Below are 20,120 nucleotides of genomic sequence, written 5' to 3' on the forward strand. Positions count from 1 at the left end.
CACCCAGACTAGCCATAAAGTTGATTTTAGAGCTGCTACGCACATAGCAGGGGGAATCTCAGACCATTCGCTGGTGGAGGTGCAACTTGATGGTCCGGTTGTGGACTTCATCCTACCCCCAAGGGTTGATCCGTGATATTTAAAAGACAAGACGTTCAAAGCTCATATGAGAGATAGAGCAGAATTCTATTTTAAGGAGAATGGGCGGCCTGTTGAATCAGCTTGCGTGCTATAGGATGAATTCAAGGCAGTGATTCGAGGCGAGACACAAGCCTTGATTGGGAGAATGTCGAAGGAACGTAAATTGAAGTGCGAGGCTCAGGACAAGGAATATGCTTTCCTGGAGGTTCGCTTGGTAAGTGGGGAATCAGTTTCTCTCCCATTACACCATCAACTGTAGCAGCACACATTAAGAGCACTAATGGAAAATAGCGGGCACTCATGCGCTGGCTACCCAGCATTGTTTCTATGATGTCGGTGATAAAGCCAATGAGTTGCTTACATGGTTAGAGAGACAAGACATAGGACGGAACTGGATCCTTGAGGACACAGACAACAAGGGGACGGAAATACTGTAAGAGACTTCCTGAAAGACCTGACCCTGCCAATGCTAACAAATAAGGACCTAGACGCACTAGACCAAGACCTGACAGTAGACTAAATAAATTACACAATAGGAACCTTGCAAACAGGGCAAGCGACTGGACCTGATTAGCTCCCGTTAGAATTATATAAAAGCATGATGGATAAAATCAGAGAGTACCTCCAGAGTATATGAAAATAAGGGTGTCTCCCGGAGGACCAAAGAACATCTGAGGTGGCGGTCATCCCAAAAAGGACGAACCGGCAACTGAGTGTGGGTCTTATAGACTTATCTCCCCACTTAATATTGAGACTAAGGTCCTTGCGAACACCCTGGCAATCTGCCTGCGGACTGTATTTGCAACAGTGGTTCATCCTGATCAATCGGGCTTTATACCACACCAGGGAACATGCTTAAATCTCCGACACCTTAATGGAGTACCACATGCAACAGGGGATTCCTTTGCTGAACCAGTGGCGCTGCTATTAAGCTCTTGTATGTGGCCCCTTTAGCGAGCATGCGCCTCAATAATACAGTCTACCGAGTCTTTGCCGTCCGACAGGGATGTTCCTTGTCTCCTATGCTCTTCACACTTGTTTGGGTTCACCAGGACCTCTCAAATGGGGTATTCCAAGTGATCAGGATATATTATCAACTGGAAGAAGTCCTTAATATTCCTGCTGGTGGCAGGGACCCTGCGGCTGCAGTCTAGGTGCACAGTTCGGGGGGCACTACATGGCTTTAATTATTTGGTTGTATTCATTACAAGAGAGCACAGGCAGGAACATACTCCCGAAATTAGACCGTCTTCGCTGGGATGCCCCACACTTGCGGACGCTCCCGCTCTCCTTACTGGGCCAGGTGGCCCTATTTAAAGTGATGACCCTCCAGGGTCTCCTGTACATTGTGCAAAAAATGTCCTTTAAGTTCCCACCAGACATTTTTTTTCAAAAGGTAGTCTGAGAACTTCAGCTTCTGTTGTGGGATGGTGGCACGTCACGCTGAGTAAGTTGCAGTGGGGAGTTTATTAAGGTGGACCGGCGGTCCGGAGTATTCACAAGTATTACTGGGCCACGCAGCTGGTGGCAGTCAACAACTGGGTTTTTGCGGACTGTGAGGAACCTGCTTACCGGGTAGATAGATTGGCCATGGGCAAGAGAGGTTACCCCACCCCGGTGCTGTATCGAAGAAAGTATGAGTGCACCCTACCTACTCATACCCAAACATTGGTAAGGGTGAGGAAAGAGGCTACCAAGTATTTAGGCTGAGAAGGTAAGCTGACTGAAATTACTCCACTGTATGATGGTGATATCTTAAGTGCAGTGGGAGGATTGCAGGGCTTCATAAAATGGGGATTGATTAGCTTATAACGGCCGGGCGATGTGTGGAGGGGACAGGCACTTGTGTCCTTCACGATCCTACAACAAAAGTATAAATTAGGTGACTAAAAACAGTTCTGACATTTGCAGGTGGCCACGCTCTGCAAAGTCACATCCGGGAAGGGGGGCAGTTGCCTGATGCATCCCGACTGGAGGACCAGCTGCTAACTAATCCCCAACCGAAAAAGCAATCTCAACCATCTATAGGAAGTTGATCTACAATTCTCTGGATGCCGTGGGGACGCAGAGAGCTGTGTGGGAGAGGGATCTAGGCACGCTTGGCGATGGCGATTGGGTGGAGGCCATTCAGGATGCTAGGGAGGAGGCATTTAGAACTCATTTTTGTCTAATTTAACTGCAGATACTGATACTGCCAAATCAATGACCCTGTTTACATTAAAGGGCAGATTGAACTCAGAGCTCAACAACAGACTTGATTTAATAAATGACCAGCACGCTGCTTATCTTGCCAAGACACAGGTACTTTGTAAATCTCTTTTTATTGAACTAGTGCTCAATCGATGGTGTTGACACCGAAAATACGGTGCACATTAGTGAGAGTGATTAGACCAAAAACACAAAGTCTGCAAATATAGAGTGAGTAGCATAGCTTGGCTTGTCCTGACACTCCCTGGCCAAATCCCACTACATAAAACTAGATTGCCCTTTATCGAAGGCAGGTAGTCCTCCCAAGGTTCTGGGGGTCGCTGGGCTGCAAGACGACTTAACTTTTGGTTCAGGATCATCCAGGGATGCAGACAGGCCAGTATGACTGGGACCAAGACAATAGTTCCCTCCAGATCCACACCAGCAGAGAAGGCTGCAGTGCCCTTAGGTCGCCAAGAACTGAAATTCAGGGTCTGGGGATGCCACCTTAAATCTTGATTTAAGGGTGTTACAAGGCAGTGACAGGTAATGGGCCCCTTTCCTGGGGTGTCTATACCCTCTATCATGCCCACCTCCTGTGGGAAGGGGGCACAGTCCTAGCCCTGATTGGATAAGTCCCATCATCTTCAGGATAGTGGGCACTACAAAGTGTACTTCACCTCGCCTCCAGCACCTGAGGGATGGAGTTAACAGAGGCGGCGGGGGGCACACCTCCTGTTCTATCTAAGGTTTCCCACCTGTCATTGCACCTAAAAGGGGGTGAGGACAGAAAGATCGCTTGCTCCCTCTAACAGAAGAGGCTGGGGTCGCATTACCAAGGCGGCAAGGCCTTTGAAAATCCCTGCCACAGATGGCTCTGCCTGACCAGGGGGAGGTGTGAATACCGCCACTCAGGAAAGGCATTGTTATCAACCTCAGAATGCACAGGCACTCTACCCATGAGGACAGGACACTGTCTGGTGGTAGCAGGCTGGCTCAGGCCAGTCGATGATCACACTAAGGATTGGTAGATCTTAGGGGACCCCTCTAAGGGGCACTCTGTGCGCAATTTTTAATAAATCGGACACTGCAATCAATGCAGGTTTAATATGCTGAGATGTTTGGTATCAAATATCCCATATTTCAGAGAAACCTTCATGAGGCTGGGGAACTCGTAATGACAAGTGTCCAGCCAATGTACTTACTATAGAGCTTGCCTGGTCACTTGCAATATCCCGGAATTGACAAGGATATTGCAGGGGCATATCTGCTCATGCAGATATGCCCTCACAGGAGATATCCATAAAGCAGCGGGCACTATAAGGCCTGCTAGAGGGGTGTCTTACCGATATCTCAGACAGTCCCTATGGGCATCGCATGCAGGGATGTGTGCCATGTCGACTCTTCAGTTTTGTCTGCACCAAGACACACAGCTGCAGTGGCAGTATGTATATGTGTATGTATGTATGTATGTAATGTGATTGGTGAGGGGTCCCTTAGGGTGGCATAATTTGTGCTGCAGCCTTTAGAGACCCTCTTTAACAACAAGGCCCTTGGTACCAGAGGCATCTTTTACAAGGGACTTATAAGTGAGCTAATGGGGTGACAATGGTGGAAACGACAGGTACACTTAAGGGAAGGAGATCGGGCTCATGGAACCTGGTTGGCAGGGACCCTGTGCACTTACAGTCAAAACTATATGATTTTCCCGGTAAAAAGTGAAGGCTAACCATGTCCAAAACAGACCCTTTCCTACATTGAGACATTTTTCCTAGGACAGGGAAAACTCTACAGCAGGTCTTGCTCACAGACCTTATACTGTGACTGCCACTACTGAACATTAATCTTGAACTGTTAAAGCAGGGCCAGGATCTGTACAGGAGCCAATGAACAGGAGGGCAGCTCACCAGATAATAGAAGTCTTCTGTCTTCACACTCACAAAGAGAGAACAATGGAGTTGCTTGGCATTTATCTACCCTTAGCTAAGCCACATGATAAAGGCAGTAGATCAGGATGATTCTCTTCGATCAGAAGTAGCTCTCACTATTGAAAAGGCGAAGACCCTGGTATAACACAAACGCAGACTTGCGGTTAGTCTCTACCAGGACATGTAGTAAACTATTAATTTATGTATCTGTAGGATTAGATTGCATTGCAGGTTAATTCTTATGGCACTATTTTCCACACACAACATACAACATAGATTCCTCACGTGCGCCCCCTGATGAAGGGAGAACCCCCAAAATGAATTGGGCAGACTGAATTTGAATTTACTTGCGGAACAGTGGATTTTGAAAGTGATTCTATGAGAATAAATATGCTTAAACTGGAATACAAGTGGATTTGCTTCCAAGGGAAGGAGACATTGATGCACTTTTACGGGTACAAGCTGTGGAGCAGGAGACACAGACCAGATCTAGTCTGGCGCTATATAAACAACTGTAGCCACACACATCTCCCTTCTGGCACGCGATGAGTGGATTACATAAATACGACAATAATGAATGAAAAATACACGGCATGCATAGACAAGGTTTGCTATGTAACCTCTGGACTCCTGTAAACCTAAACAAACACCAGTAATCAGACACTAGGGACATCACCTGAAGCGCCTAAGATTTTCCTTTTGTTTGGTATCTTGTTTTTGGGAGGTGGGTTTTTAGGATAAGCTATTTTTGGGTGTGTCTGGGGTTGGGGTGTGTCAGGTAGCCCCTGTGGTAGACGATGGGATAGAGGATAAGGAGTGCCATGGCATCCCTTCATATATTTCTCCCCTCCTATATACACAGTCCCCTTTTACCAGTTGCCCACTTTGCTGTCATCAAGAAGTGGAGAGAGGGGAATCGGCAGGCAGCCCCTTTAAGCCAAAGCAGAGTACGGACATCAGAGGATACACGCTTAAAGAAGGAGGGGTGGAAAGCGCGTCAGGTTGGTCAGTAGTTGATCCAGCTGCACACAGCACAGGAACGCGAGGCGGAGAAACCAGCGGGGGAAGACGGGAAAGACAGAGAAGGCCTAACAGCCTTCCGAGAGAGAGAACCGGCGCCCAGGGGAGGTCACAGCTTGTCGGCGAGCAGAACACCCGAACCTGGCAGAGGAGGGAAAGCCAAAGCAGAACACCAGACCTCACTGAAGGACGCGGAGTTACCACGCCACGGCCCCGGGGTGATGTGGCTCTTCCAGGTGCGTGGGCGTCTACGGGGCTTTTGGAAAGGGGCTGAGTAAGAGAGGGACGGGAGGGGAGGCTGAGGGGTGAAAGGGACCAAGGGAAAAGGAAATAAGTGAGACGGAAACAAAGACAAGAGCAGAAATCATCAGCTACTCTTTTTCTTTTGGTTGCTCCAACCTCTACACCCTCCCTTCACATTTATGCATAGCTATTATTTATCCCTCACATCCTCCCTTGACTAAACCATAAAGCAAAAACACTTACCTGAGTCTTTTCCTTCTGTCCGAGGGACGACGGCGGCCGAGGCACACCTAAGGGACTGAAGAGGAAGACCCTGTGGGAAAGAAGAATATAACAGAGACAATCAATCATTGTGACTTCCTGTAATACTAATAAAAAATGCATACAAAGAAATTATTCAATGCAGTGTGCTCCTTCTTGACCGACTCTTCTACAACGGGGAGCTACATACTTTCCCTACAGGAAATGGGAGACAGAAACACAGAGATCAACAGACACACACACACGGGAAAGCATAGTAGGAAAACGCTCTATACAGTTTTTATATGCTTGCATATGTACATTGTTTTAGAAAGATGGTGGAACTATTTATTCTGTTCAATGTGCCTATTTTGCTAATTACTTTTATCTGCTTCTATTATCATTGCAGTTCGGGTTGGACTGTTCCCATTAGGTACAGGGTCAAGACTGATTTGCATATGGCCATGTCTGAACTGGGGTGGCTTGGTGATCAAACTAATGATGGATTTACCCAGATCTCTTGACTGGGGGTGAATGTTTTGATTTGTTCTGCATTCCGTCCATCAATTGTGTGCTTTTGCTCTATTATCATTGCAGTACATAAATTCTATACAAGAATAATGATGGTTCAATTAATAATGAAAACGCTAATGTTATGTTATTTTAATTTGATATCGCACATGAAGTACCCCTAAGCAGAAACTACTTTAAGGAGAAATTTACAATTGGAACGTAGAACCACTCAATCTTTGTGAAGTTGAAAGAAAGGCTCTTGTATAGTTAATGCCTGAAGTTCATCAACTCTCCTTAGTGAGTTTATCGTTATGAGGAAAGCAACTTTCCATGATAGGAATTGTAACTGACATTTGTGCATTGGTTCAGAAGGCGGGCCCATTAGCCTTGGAAGAACTATGTTTAAGTTCCACTCTGCAGCAGGGGGAATACGGGACGGTATAACCCTTTCTAATCCTTCCATGAAGACTTTAATCACTGGTACTCTGAAGAGAGGTAGGTGTTGTCTATTTTGCAAGTATGCAGCTACGACTCCCAGGTGTAAACAAATGGATGTGTAAGTGAATCCACATTGCTGTAAATGCAACAGTTAACAAATGATGTTCTGCACAAACGCATCAAGATGATTGATATTGTTGTTCTTACAATAGGCAACAAAACGTTTCCATTTGCTGCATAACATGCTCTAGTAGTAGGCTTTCTAGCTTCCTTGAGAATATTCATACAGTCTGGTTGTAGTTGTAAATAACCAAACTCTATGACTTTAGGAGCCAAATCGCTAGGTTGAGTTCTCTGGGAATTGGATGTCTGCTTTCTCAATGGCTCTAAGTGAGGAGACAAGATGTGAGATGTAGCTTTTGATGTGGAACCACTGAGAGTTCTAAGGATGAGAGTACCAAGGTTGACAAGAACATGTGGGGGCTATTAAGATCAGTGAGGGACATTTGTCTGAGCTTCCGAACTATAAATGGAATTAGCAGGAGAGGCGGAAAAGCGTAAGCAAATATCCCTGACCAAATCATCCATAGGGCATTGCCTTCGGATGCTGGGTGTGGGAACCTGGATGCAGAGTTTGGGCATTTTGCGCTGTGTACTGTGGCAAACAGATCTATCCCTGGAAAACCTCAGTTTTGAACCTAGGGAGAAGAACTTGGGGATGAAGTTCCCACTTGTGTATTTGCTACCTGCGTCTGCAATCTGATGGTCTACTCCTGGGAGGTGTTCGGCTAGGAGATAGATTTTCTGGCAAATCGCCCAATCCCAAATGCTTTGTGCAAGGTGCGACAGCTGGAGAGAGTGAGTCCCTCCCTATTTCTGTAGGTAGTACATTGCTGTCATGTTGTACGTGTGAACTAAGACAGTCTTGCCTACAAGTTGGGTGAGAAAGGCTGAGTGCTAGAAACACTGCTTGAAGTTCCAGGTAGTTGATGTGGAGACGTTTGTGTTTGTCCGACCGCAGCCCCTGGACTTTGTAATGTTGAAGGTGGGCACCCCAACCGGTTACTGTGGAATCGGGTCTACGAAAGGCCGCCCTTTTGCTAAGTTTTGAGGGTTCCACCACTGCAGCGAGCGATGGTTGCCGCTGTCTACCAACACTAGGTCGGGGTCGCAAATTGCGAGGCTCATTAATATTAATGAGCCTCCCGCAATTTGCGAGCCCATTGGGAATGCCGCCCTACCAGGGATGGTGGCCTGCTGGGCTCAGCAGACCACCATGTCTGGGACTGATTTTTAATAAAGCAGCTTTTTTTTCTTTCTTTTTTTTAAATGCAGCTCGTTTTTCTTAAAGGAAAACGGGATGCATTTTAAAAAAATTAAACGTTCTTGTTTCATTCTTTAAGGGCAGGCACCACTGCCGGCCCTTAAAAAATATTTTTAGACACAGTCACAAAGTGGAAGGGGTACCCTGGGGACCCCTTCGAAATTGCGACTGCAATGCCACCCTCTTGAAGAGGGTGGTCATTTGCAAGTGTTTTGCGACCGCAATTGTGGTCACAAAAGATTTACACATAGCATTGCGGACGCAATTAGGGAGGAAATGACCCTTCCTAATTGCGACTCGCAATTCCTAAATAGCGAGTCGCAAATAAACTGCGACTCGCTATTTTGGAATTGTACATGGCCAACAGTGATTTTGCATGTGCAAATGGGTTCCCAAACCCGTTTGCGCATGCAAAATCACGTCATATATCTGGCCCCCTGTGATTGATTGCACTGACTCACCACTGACTCACTAGACATTGTTGCATGTGAACAGGGGCGGCTGGTGACATTTTAAAGTGGTGAGACGCAACCTGATGTGCATACTGCACAGTAGCGAGCGAGCCCGAACCCCATAAGGGGGGTTTGGGGGGGAAAAAATCATGAATTTTCAAGCAAATTTGAGATACCAGGAAGGTTAATAAAGCAATTGTGAAAAGTGCAGTTATTACATTAATAGATGACATAACATAGGTAGCTGCTTATTCAGTATAACCACAGAGCTTCATACATTCCGTCCTATTACGCTCAGGTGCTGAATTCAGACTATAAGACTTTCATGAAAATCTCAGCTCTAAGACCTTGCTGACTGGGATACGGACTCTCGGGTGCAGATGGCACATAGAATACCATTACATCCTTGTCCAATACTGTAGGAGAGTAGGGTCTGCTATCCTATGGTCACCCCAATTTTTGCTTTTTGCTTCACTGGTTTTCGACTTACTGAGGCTGTGGGCCTGCTAATCAGACCCCCAGCCTGCTGTTCTCTCTCTAAATTTATAATACATGTGCTATAGGTACATACCACAATTGGAAATGGACTCCTTGTCAGCCCCTGTACCATGCACTATAGGTGCTCAGGGCATAGGTGCCACCAAGGCCTACCAGGGGCTGAAGCATAGCTTTCGCCACCCCTGGCTGGTTCTTAAATTGGCACAACTGGCTGATCACTCAGCTGGGGGCAAGTGGGTGTAATCACCCCTTGCTTAGATATAGTATACCTATATCTAAACCTATATCTGGACACATATAAGCCTGTGAGCCACTCCTATGGAAGGCCTCATCAATCCTGGAAGCAGAGTGCGTGGTTTTATGTGAGATGGAGCTCTGGCATGAGCTGAGCCTGTCTGCAGCTGTCGGGAACAACTCCCTAAGCTGATCCGGGATAATGCCATACCATATACTCTTAAGCGCCTTATAATCCTCGCGGTTATATAGCAACTTTGGTTTGGCTTTATCAAAACATGTCGTGTAAGGTGTCACACGAATTGGAATACTACCCCCTCGCCAGTTCTGGCGACGGGGGTAGCATTCCACCCTTCTAGAGGGATAAGATATGTTACTTTACTGAAACGCGGTTGATTTAAAAAGAGCCTCAGATCCACAAAATGGATGCCCCTGCCACAGACACGGGTCTGGCCTCCTGCTGCTGACCGAAACTCAGCAAATGGTGGCCTGGACAAAGGGTTTCCTGTCGCAGGGCGGTGTCAAACCACCCCAGACAGGAGATAGTGGATTGCAGCAGGTAGGTTTCAAAGAAACCAGACACTGCCTGGGGAGCACAAGGCTGCCCCTTGCATAATCCGGCCAAACCGGTTCTGGGGCCTTCCAGCCCCAGTCCCAGCGTGGCCTGGATCAAAGGAAAGGGGTGTAACCACCCCCTTCCTGGGTCCCACCCATAGGAGGGGGCCTAGCAGGATGTCCAGCCCACCAGATTCGAATAAGAGTGGGAGCAGTGCCAATGCAACTCAGATCATCCTGAAGAAACATAAGAAACGAATTCTGGACCCTTCGACATTCTATTCAACATAGAAGACGGAAGACTCTCCCTTGTGGTCAAGGAGTGACCACCCTGTGCAAACAGGCACCATCCAGCCCTCGACCCTTGCTTTGTTGCAGTTCCCGCCGGAACTCGAGCGACAGAGATCGACGAGATCAAGCTTGCCTGCCTTCTCCCAGCCCGATCCACAGTCCCTGCAGAGCTGAGACCAGTGGAGGCGACCGGAAGCGTGGGGCACGCCATCTTGAAAAGGCCACGAGACGCTGACCGTGCAGCCCACGAGTGACCCTCGAAGCTGTGCACCGGGGTTTGAGAAGCCCCCACCCCGAGCTACACTTGCACCAAAGCTACCCCCTCCACACTCGACGAGTGCTGCGTGGGGCCCTTCTGCTTGTGTTGGCTCGACGCGTTGGCCCGGTCACTTGCCAGCTGGCTTGTGGCCCCTGTGCCAACGAAACCTTGAATACGACTTGCTTTTCTGGTTGCTCCAGATCTGCACCAGCTCCTGTGAAAAGGAGCCCCCACTCTGACCCTCCTGGTTTGAGTGAGAAGCAATCTCCCGGTTCCGCGTGGATTGCTTTTGCCAAGTGCTGTTTGCTGCAATCTTGAAGCCGACGGTGCTGACGGCGAGAGCCTATGTGGGACAGATCGTGACCTGCTACTGGACGTCGCAGATGACCCAGAGCCCACGTGACAGCGGAGAGAAGCCTCTCGACAACCACCTGATTGCGCCCGACATTGCCTGGTTCCGTCCTGGTTCCACCCTGGTCACTGCTGAGTGACCCAGACTCTGTCCCCTCTGCTTTCAGGTACTTTTCGACTTCGATCCACCCTTGGATCACACCGGACACTTCTGCTTCACATCGCCTGCAGCTTCTTCAGCTCCAAGCACCAAGAGCCTGCGTGTCAAAACCCGACGCCACTTCGACCCTGTGCACCCACTTCCTGTGGGTGAGGTAACATTGCAACGCCGGTGTTCCCACATTGGTACACACCTCTAGGGTCTGTGTCTTAAGTTTTGTTCCTCTAGGTTCAGCGGAAGTATCTTTAAACTCACTTTGTGTAACTTTTACGCACCATTGACATTGCATTGGTGCAAGCCGCACTTTCCGTGCTGCACCCGAATTCCGTGGGCGTCTCCCGATTTCAGCATTGCTAGTCCTGACTGCTCCCAGCGATTCTCTAGGCCCTAGGCCTAACCACTGTTCGATTGGTATCTCTTATACCACTTTCTTAGTATATGGTTTGAGTGGCCACAGGCCCTCATCCAAAATTGTGCATCTTTGTATGTTATACTGTGCTTTTGATTTAACGCTTGTGCCCCTTTCCTCATAAACAGTACTGGGGATTATTTTAGAAATAAACACATATAGTTTTATAATATATACTTGTGTGGTGTCCTTTCATTTGATTACAGGATTGTATGTGGTAAAACAGCTCGCTTAACACGACCTCTTAAGTTAAGCCTTTAAGGCTGCTTAGTCCATGCTACCACTAGGATAGCTTGTCTAACAAGGTTGACTTACAACCAGACATCTTTGGGGTTTGTTTGGACTGATACCAAGTGGTTCCAGAATTGGAAACACTACATATCAGGCCAACTTCTCACATTGGTGTGCAGCGGTGCGGATTTGAGCTTGCTGTTGTTTTACCATTGCAATCTTTACATCAAATTGAAAGATCACATCAAGTACCTTAGGTACATATAAAATAAAAAGCTTAGCATATTAAGTTCTACTGAACTTAGTAGTTGTAGATAAAAGGGATTAGCACACCCTGACTACAACTCACTAGCAAGGTACAGTAGGAAAACACTTAGTGTAGGTAAATGCACCACTTACACCTCACTAGCAGTCATGTCTGATACATGTGGAGACTCAGGCTCTGCTCCTGTAGCAGTTGACCCTACCAAGGCAACTTCCAGATATGACATCCTTAGCCACAAATACTTGAGTGCCTTGTGCACAGCAAGGGGGCTAAAAAAGGGCAGAGGCCCTACCATTCCTTCCCTGATAGCTATACTGGAAAAGGATGACTTAGATAAGGTGAGTCAGGCTCCCTTAGATTCAGGTGAGGGGATAAACTTCCCTGAGAATGAGGATCTTCCAGATGAAGAAGAAGAGGAGGAGGAAGAGGAAGAGGAAGGCTCAGATGTAGAAGAGCCTGAAGATCAGGATCAGAGGGTGACCCAGGTACAGGTTGCCAGGCTTAACCAGGCCAACCTAGACCTACATGGGAATGGAGAGGGCCAGCACCTCCCCAGATCTCATAACCTAATTCTCCCAGGCAACAGGAGGGTGAGATCTCAATCAAGGGACTCTCATGTTTCTAGTACCTCAAGAGAATCTCAAAGAGGGATGACTCCCTCCCAGAGAAAAGAGCATAGGGCCAGAATGAGGGCTGTCCAACTCCAAATAGAAAGGGAAGAGGTAGCCTTGGCTCAAGCTACACTTGCTTTAGCAAGAGAAAGAAAATTGTGTGGCTTAGATGCCACTGGTGGCAGCAAAGTTCCTAAAGAAAAAGACAGGGCCTAGGACAATAGAAACCTGACAAAAATTGTGCCCCCCTACAAGGAAGGGGATGACATCCACAAATGGATGACTGCTCTTGAGAGGGCCTGCATGGTACAGCAGGTCCCTGGGGACCAGTGGGCAGCAATTTTATGGTACTCCTTTTCTGAGAAAGGGAGGGATAGGCTCCTCACTGTTAGACCTGAGGATGCCAAAAACTACTCTGTCCTGAAGAGTGCTCTTATTGAAGGGTTTGGCCTAACCACTGAGCAATACAGGTTGTTGTTCAGAGACACCCAAAAAGCACAGACTCAGGACTGGACTGATTTTGTTGATTGTGCCACTAAGGCTCTGGAGGGTTGGCTGCAGGGAAGTAAAGTCTCAGACTATACAGGATTGTACAATCTTATAATGAGAGAGCAGCTCCTTAATAACTGTCAGAACCAGCTGTTGCATCAATACCTTGTTGACTCTGATTTGACCTCTCCCCAAGAATTGGGAAAGAAGGCAGACAAATGGGTCAGAACAAGGATTAAGCAGAAAAACCAGAACCAGGGTGACCAGAAGAAAACAGACCAGAAGGGTGGGAATCAGAAAGACAAAGAAAAGGACCAGAAGTCTTCAGGCCCCCAAACTAGCAATAAGGAGGGGGGTTCCCAAAATGGAAACAAGAAAAAGAAGAATGATGGCCCAAAGAAACCTTGGTGTAATACCTGCAAATCAGTTTCACACTGGGGCAGTGAATGCACTAAGAAAAATTCAGTTCCTACCACTGCAGCTCCTAAAGCAACTGCACCCCCTAGTACAGTCAGTAGTGGTAGTACACAACCTAAGGGGATAGTAGGGTTAACCTTGGGCACTGAGGTGGAATCTGGCCTAGTCAGAATCCCCACACAGGCAGTTCTCCTATATGATGTGGACTTATCTTTGACCACTGCAGTAAGCCCCAGTAACCTGGGCAAATATAGGCAGACTCCCTTAATCAATGAGAAACTGGCTCAGGCCTACAGGGACACTTGTGCCAGTGTCACTATGGTGACACCAGACTTTGTGGACCCTGGTCAGATTGTACTAGGTGAAAGTTACCTAGTGACCAATGCAAGCAACTCCACTACTTCACATAGTGTGGCTGTTGTGAACTTCTCCTGGGGAGGGGTAGATGGCCTAAAGAAAGTTGTTGTGAGTGCAGACCTCCCAGTAGACTGTCTGTTAGGCAATGATCTTGAAAGCTCAGTTTGGTCAGAAGTGGAGTACAGGACTCATGCAGAAATGCTAGGGATTTCAGCTCATGTCCTTGCAGTGACAAGGTCTCAGGCTAAGAAGTGCCTTCCTGAACCAGTGGTGGATCTTGAAACAATAGACCAACCACAACCCAAGAGAAGGAGCAAGAGGGTTAAAGCTGTGCCTTCCCACTTGCCCCAGGTTGAGGATCAAGTTTCACAGGAAACTGATTCTGCAGTCCAAGAGGAGACTGTCTCAGAGGAGCTTGAACCTGACCAGGTTGAGTTTCTGGGGACAGGGGGACCCTCAAGGGCAGACCTGGGGCAGGCCCAATTAGATTGCCCTTCACTTGAACCCCTCAGACAGCAAGCTGCTGCTGACGCTGCAGGGAATGCTCAAGGTACCCATAGAGTTTATTGGGATGAAGGACTCCTTTATTCAGAGGCTAGAGACCCCAAGCCTGGCACAACCAGGAGGTTAGTTATACCTTTGAAGTTTAGGGGTTTCCTTCTTACCTTGGCCCATGATATTCCCCTTGCAGGACACTTAGGCCAGAATAAGACTTGGGACAGGCTTGTTCCACACTTTCACTGGCCTCACATGTCAGAAAATGTCAAGGAGTTTTGTCGCTCCTGTGTCACTTGCCAAGCCAGTGGTAAGTCAGGTGGCACAACAAAGGCCCCCCTGATACTACTACCTGTGGTGGGGGTACCCTTTGAAAGAGTTGGAATAGACATTGTGGGTCCCATGGATCCTCAAACAGCATCTGGGCACAGATTTATACTGGTGGTAGTGGATCATGCCACCAGGTACCCAGAGGCAATTCCCCTGAGGACCACCACAGCACCTGTGGTGGCAAAAGCCCTCATTGCAGTTTTCTCAAGAGTGGGCTTTCCAAAGGAGGTTCTTTCAGACAGAGGTACCAACTTTATGTCTGGATACTTAAAAGCAATGTGGAAAGAGTGTGGAGTAAACTATAAGTTTACCACACCCTACCATCCACAGTGCAATGGGCTTGTTGAAAGGTTCAACAAGACCCTAAAGTGAATGATAAAAGGTTTACCAGAGAAGCTTAGGCGGAAATGGGACATCCTTTTACCCTGCTTGCTCTTTGCTTACAGAGAGGTCCCACAGAAGGGGGTTGGCTACAGCCCTTTTGAACTTTTGTTTGGCCACCCTGTGAGGGGTCCATTGAGTTTGGTGAAGGAAGGATGGGAGTTACCTCTCAAAAAGCCTAAACTAGACATTGTGGACTATGTACTTGGTCTCCGCTCCAGGATGGCTGAGTACATGGAGAGAGCATCCAAAAACCTTGAGGCCAGTCAAGAATTACAGAAAGCTTGGCATGACCAAAAGGCTGTTCTGGTTGAGTTCCAGCCAGGGCAGAAGGTGTGGGTGTTGGACCCAGTGGGCCCAGCAGCTCTCCAGGACAAATGGACTGGACCCTACCCTATCATTGAGAAAAAGGGAGAAGTCACCTATGTGGTTGACTTTGGCACCCCTAGGAGCCCCCACAGGGTGCTCCATGTAAATCGTTTTAAAGCATTTGTTGACAGGGAGGACATGAGTCTCCTCATGGCCACAGATGGGGATCAGGAGGAAGAGAGTGACCCTCTCCCAGACCTGCTTTCTCAGAACCCTGATGATGGTTCAGTTGATGGAGTAGCCTTGGCAGGCAGCCTCACTGATCAGCAACAGGTGGACTGCAGACAAGTGTTGCAGGCCCACAGACATATGTTTTCACTCACACCCAGCCAGAAAAATTGGTGCACCCATGAGGTGGACACTGGTGACAGTCTGCCTGTGAAGAATAAGATCTACAGGCAACCTGACCATGTCAGGGATTGTATAAAGGCTGAGGTGCAAAAGATGTTGGAGCTTGGAGTGATTGAGCCATCAGAGAGCCCATGGGCTAGCCCAGTGGTCCTTGTGCCAAAACCTCATACCAAAGATGGGAAGAGAGAAATGAGGTTTTGTGTGGACTACAGAGGTCTCAATGCTGTCACTAGGACAGATGCACATCCCATTCCAAGAGCAGATGAGCTCATTGATAAATTGGCTTCTGCCAAGGTTCTGAGCACATTTGATTTGACAGCTGGCTACTGGCAAATCAGACTAGCTGAAGAGTCAAAAGCCAAAACAGCATTCTCTACCCCTAGTGGGCATTATCAGTTTGTGGTAATGCCCTTTGGTTTGAAGAATGCACCTGCCACCTTCCAAAGGTTGGTGAATCAAGTCCTTGCTGGGTTGGATGACTTTTGTGCAGCATATCTAGATGATATTGCTGTCTTTAGCTCCACCTGGGAAGATCACCTGATCCACCTGAAGAAGGTTCTGGAGGCCCTGCAAAAGGCAGGCCTGACTATCAAGGCTACCAAGTGCCAGATAGGGCAGAGCAAGGTTGTGTACTTGGGCCACCTAGTAGGTGGGGGTCAAGTTCAACCACTGGAGAGCAAGATCCAGGCCATACAGGACTGGGCTCCTCCAACTACCCAGACACAAGTCAGAGCCTTCTTGGGCCTGACTGGGTATTACAGAAAATTTGTAAAGAACTATGGGTCCATTGTGACACCATTGAATGACTTGACATCCAAGAAGATGCCCAAAAAGGTTCAGTGGACAGTTAGCTGTCAAAAGGCATTTGATGACCTGAAGAAGGCCATGTGCTCTGCACCTATCCTGAAGAGTCCTGACTACTCCAAACAGTTCATTGTACAGACAGATGCTTCTGAGTTGGGGGTGGGAGCTGTGCTTTCACAACTTAATCAAGATGGTCAAGACCAGCCCATTGCTTTTATTAGCAGAAGGCTGACCCCCAGGGAGAAATGTTGGTCAGCTATTGAGAGGGAGGCCTTTGCTGTGGTTTGGGCCTGAAGAAGTTGAGGCCATACTTGTTTGGTACTCACTTCCTAATTCAGACAGACCATAAGCCCCTATTGTGGCTAAATCAGATGAAGGGTGAAAACCCCAAACTGCTCAGGTGGTCCATTTCCCTACAGGGGATGGACTTTACAGTGGAGCACCACCCAGGGACTGACCATGGTAATGCAGATGGTCTCTCCAGGTACTTCCACTTAGAACATGAAGACTTATCTGGTCAAGGTTAAGTTTAATGTCCCTGCGTTTGGGGGGGGGGTTGTGTAGGAGAGTAGGGTCTGCTATCCTATGGTCACCCCAATTTTTGCTTTTTGCATCACTGGTTTTCGACTTACTGAGGCTGTGAGCCTGCTAATCAGACCCCCAGCCTGCTGTTCTCTCTCTAAATTTATAATACATGTGCTATATGTACATACCACAATTGGAAATGGACTCCTTGTCAGCCCCTGTACCATGCACTATAGGTGCTCAGGGCATAGGTGCCACCAAGGCCTACCAGGGGCTGAAGCATAGCTTTCGCCACCCCTGGCTGGTTCTTAAATTGACACAACTGGCTGATCACTCAGCTGGGGGCAAGTGGGTGTAATCACCCCTGCTTAGATATAGTATACCTATATCTAAACCTATATCTGGACACATATAAGCCTGTGAGCCACTCCTATGGAAGGCCTCATCAATCCTGGAGGCAGAGTGCGTGGTTTTATGTGAGATGGAGCTCTGGCATGAGCTGAGCCTGTCTGCAGCTGTCGGGAACAACTCCCTAAGCTGATCCGGGATAATGCCATACTATATACTCTTAAGCGCCTTATAATCCTCGCGGTTATATAGCAACTTTGGTTTGGCTTTATCAAAACATGTCGTGTAAGGTGTCACACGAATTGGAATACTACCCCCTCGCCAGTTCTGGCGACGGGGGTAGCATTCCACCCTTCTAGAGGGATAAGACATGTTACTTTACTGAAACGCGGTTGATTTAAAATGAGCCTCAGATCCACAAAATGGATGCCCCTGCCACAGACACGGGTCTGGCCTCCTGCTGCTGACCGAAACTCAGCAAATGGTGGCCTGGACAAAGGGTTTCCTGTCGCAGGGCGGTGTCAAACCACCCCAGACAGGAGATAGTGGATTGCAGCAGGGAGGTTTCAAAGAAACCAGACACTGCCTGGGGAGCACAAGGCTGCCCCTTGCATAATCCGGCCAAACCGGTTCTGGGGCCTTCCAGCCCCAGTCCCAGCGCGGCCTGGATCAAAGGAAAGGGGTGTAACCACCCCCTTCCTGGGTCCCACCCATAGGAGGGGACCTAGCAGGATGTCCAGCCCACCAGATTCGAATAAGAGTGGGAGCAGTGCCAATGCAACTCAGATCATCCTGAAGAAACATAAGAAACGAATTCTGGACCCTTCGACATTCTATTCAACATAGAAGACGGAAGAATCTCCCTTGTGGTCAAGGAGTGACCACCCTGTGCAAACAGGCACCATCCAGCCCTCGACCCTTGCTTTGTTGCAGTTCCCGCCGGAACTTGAGCGACAGAGATCGACGAGATCAAGCTTGCCTGCCTTCTCCCAGCCCGATCCACAGTCCCTGCAGAGCTGAGACCAGTGGAGGCGACCGGAAGCGTGGGGCACGCCATCTTGAAAAGGCCACGAGACGCTGACCGTGCAGCCCACGAGTGACCCTCGAAGCTGTGCACCGGGGTTTGAGAAGCCCCCACCCCGAGCTACACTTGCACCAAAGCTACCCCCTCCACACTCGACGAGGGCTGCGTGGGGCCCTTCTGCTTGTGTTGGCTCGACGTGTTGGCCCGGTCACTTGCCAGCTGGCTTGTGGCCCCTGTGCCGACGAAACCTTGAATACGACTTGCTTTTCTGGTTGCTCCAGATCTGCACCAGCTCCTGTGAAAAGGAGCCCCCACTCTGACCCTCCTGGTTTGAGTGAGAAGCAATCTCCCGGTTCCGCGTGGATTGCTTTTGCCAAGTGCTGTTTGCTGCAATCTTGAAGCCGACGGTGCTGACGGCGAGAGCCTATGTGGGACAGATCGTGACCTGCTACTGGACGTCGCAGATGCCCCAGAGCCCACGTGACAGCGGAGAGAAGCCTCTCGACAACCACCTGATTGCGCCCGACATTGCCTGGTTCCGTCCTGGTTCCACCCTGGTCACTGCTGAGTGACCCAGACTCTGTCCCCTCTGCTTTCAGGTACTTTTCGACTTCGATCCACCCTTGGATCACACTGGACACTTCTGCTTCACATCGCCTGCAGCTTCTTCAGCTCCAAGCACCAAGAGCCTGCGTGTCAAAACCCGACGCCACTTTGACCCTGTGCACCCACTTCCTGTGGGTGAGGTAACATTGCAACGTCGGTGTTCCCACATTGGTACACACCTCTAGGGTCTGTGTCTTAGGTTTTGTTCCTCTAGGTTCAGCGGAAGTATCTTTAAACTCACTTTGTGTAACTTTTACGCACCATTGACATTGCATTGGTGCAAGCCGCACTTTCCGTGCTGCACCCGAATTCCGTGGGCTACTCCCGATTTCAGCATTGCTAGTCTTGACTGCTCCCAGCGATTCCCTAGACCTAACCACTGTTCGATTGGTATCTCTTATACCATTTTTTTAGTATATGGTTTGAGTGGCAACCGGCCCTCATCCAAAATTGTGCAACTTTGTATGTTATACTGTGCTTTTGATTTAACGCTTGTGCCCCTTTCCTCATAAAGAGTACTAGGGATTATTTTAGAAATAAACACATATATTTTTATAATATATACTTGTGTGGTGTCCTTTCATTTGATTACAGGATTGTATGTGGTAAAACAGCTCGCTTAACACGACCTCTTAAGTTAGGCCTTTAAGGCTGCTTAGTCCATGCTACCACTAGGATAGTTTGTCTAACAAGGTTGACTTACAACCAGACATCTTTGGGGTTTGTTTGGACTGATACCAAGTGGTTCCAGAATTGGAAACACTACATATCAGGCCAACTTCTCACAAATACTGTGCCATAGAGGTTGCTGGAGGCACTGAAACAGACACTGCTTGAGGGCCTGGAGAGTGAGCACATACATAGCCCTAACAGAAAAGACATTCATTGGGTCCATCTTGTCATCAGAGTTTAGCTGTTCAAATACTCGATGTTAAGGTAATATACTCTTGTGGTCCTGCTACCACTGAAAAGTGACAATTCTAGAATTTCAAACACCCTGATCACTCCCATTAGAGAGCATTTTTAAGTGCTCTCTCCAAGTCAAATTGGCTTCCTTGACAGGAATGGGGTGTGCCTGGTTATCAGATAGGTTGACCGGTGACAAGGTGGTTGTGCTTTGCTATCTGGAGCCAGTTCCTGGCTGTAAGGGTACTCTGTGCATCTTTGGGTGGACCGTGGCTAGTTGACGAAGGTGTGCCTGAGGATGGCAGGGCGGTTGCTGGCTTTGGCAGTGCTCTGACCTCATGAGGGAGTTCTGATCCATACCATGGATG

General features: G+C 48.3%; 1 protein-coding gene and 1 long non-coding RNA gene across 2 annotated transcripts in view; one reads left to right on the forward strand and one right to left on the reverse strand.

Annotated features, from left to right (window-relative positions):
• LOC147664106 (uncharacterized) overlaps window positions 1-20,120 on the forward strand; it is a 403,410-nt gene that overhangs the window by 185,965 nt on the left and 197,325 nt on the right. The gene's annotated exons all lie outside the window — the stretch shown is intronic.
• LOC147664108 (uncharacterized) overlaps window positions 1-20,120 on the reverse strand; it is a 132,992-nt gene that overhangs the window by 2,516 nt on the left and 110,356 nt on the right. The window contains exon 2 of the long non-coding RNA XR_015305187.1: window positions 5,763-5,832. This is a non-coding gene — a long non-coding RNA (uncharacterized LOC147664108). The remainder of the gene's footprint in view (window positions 1-5,762; window positions 5,833-20,120) is intronic.

The sequence above is a fragment of the Lissotriton vulgaris genome, unplaced genomic scaffold (genome assembly GCF_964263255.1).
Source record: "Lissotriton vulgaris unplaced genomic scaffold, aLisVul1.2 SCAFFOLD_1785, whole genome shotgun sequence".
NCBI lineage: Eukaryota > Metazoa > Chordata > Amphibia > Caudata > Salamandridae > Lissotriton > Lissotriton vulgaris.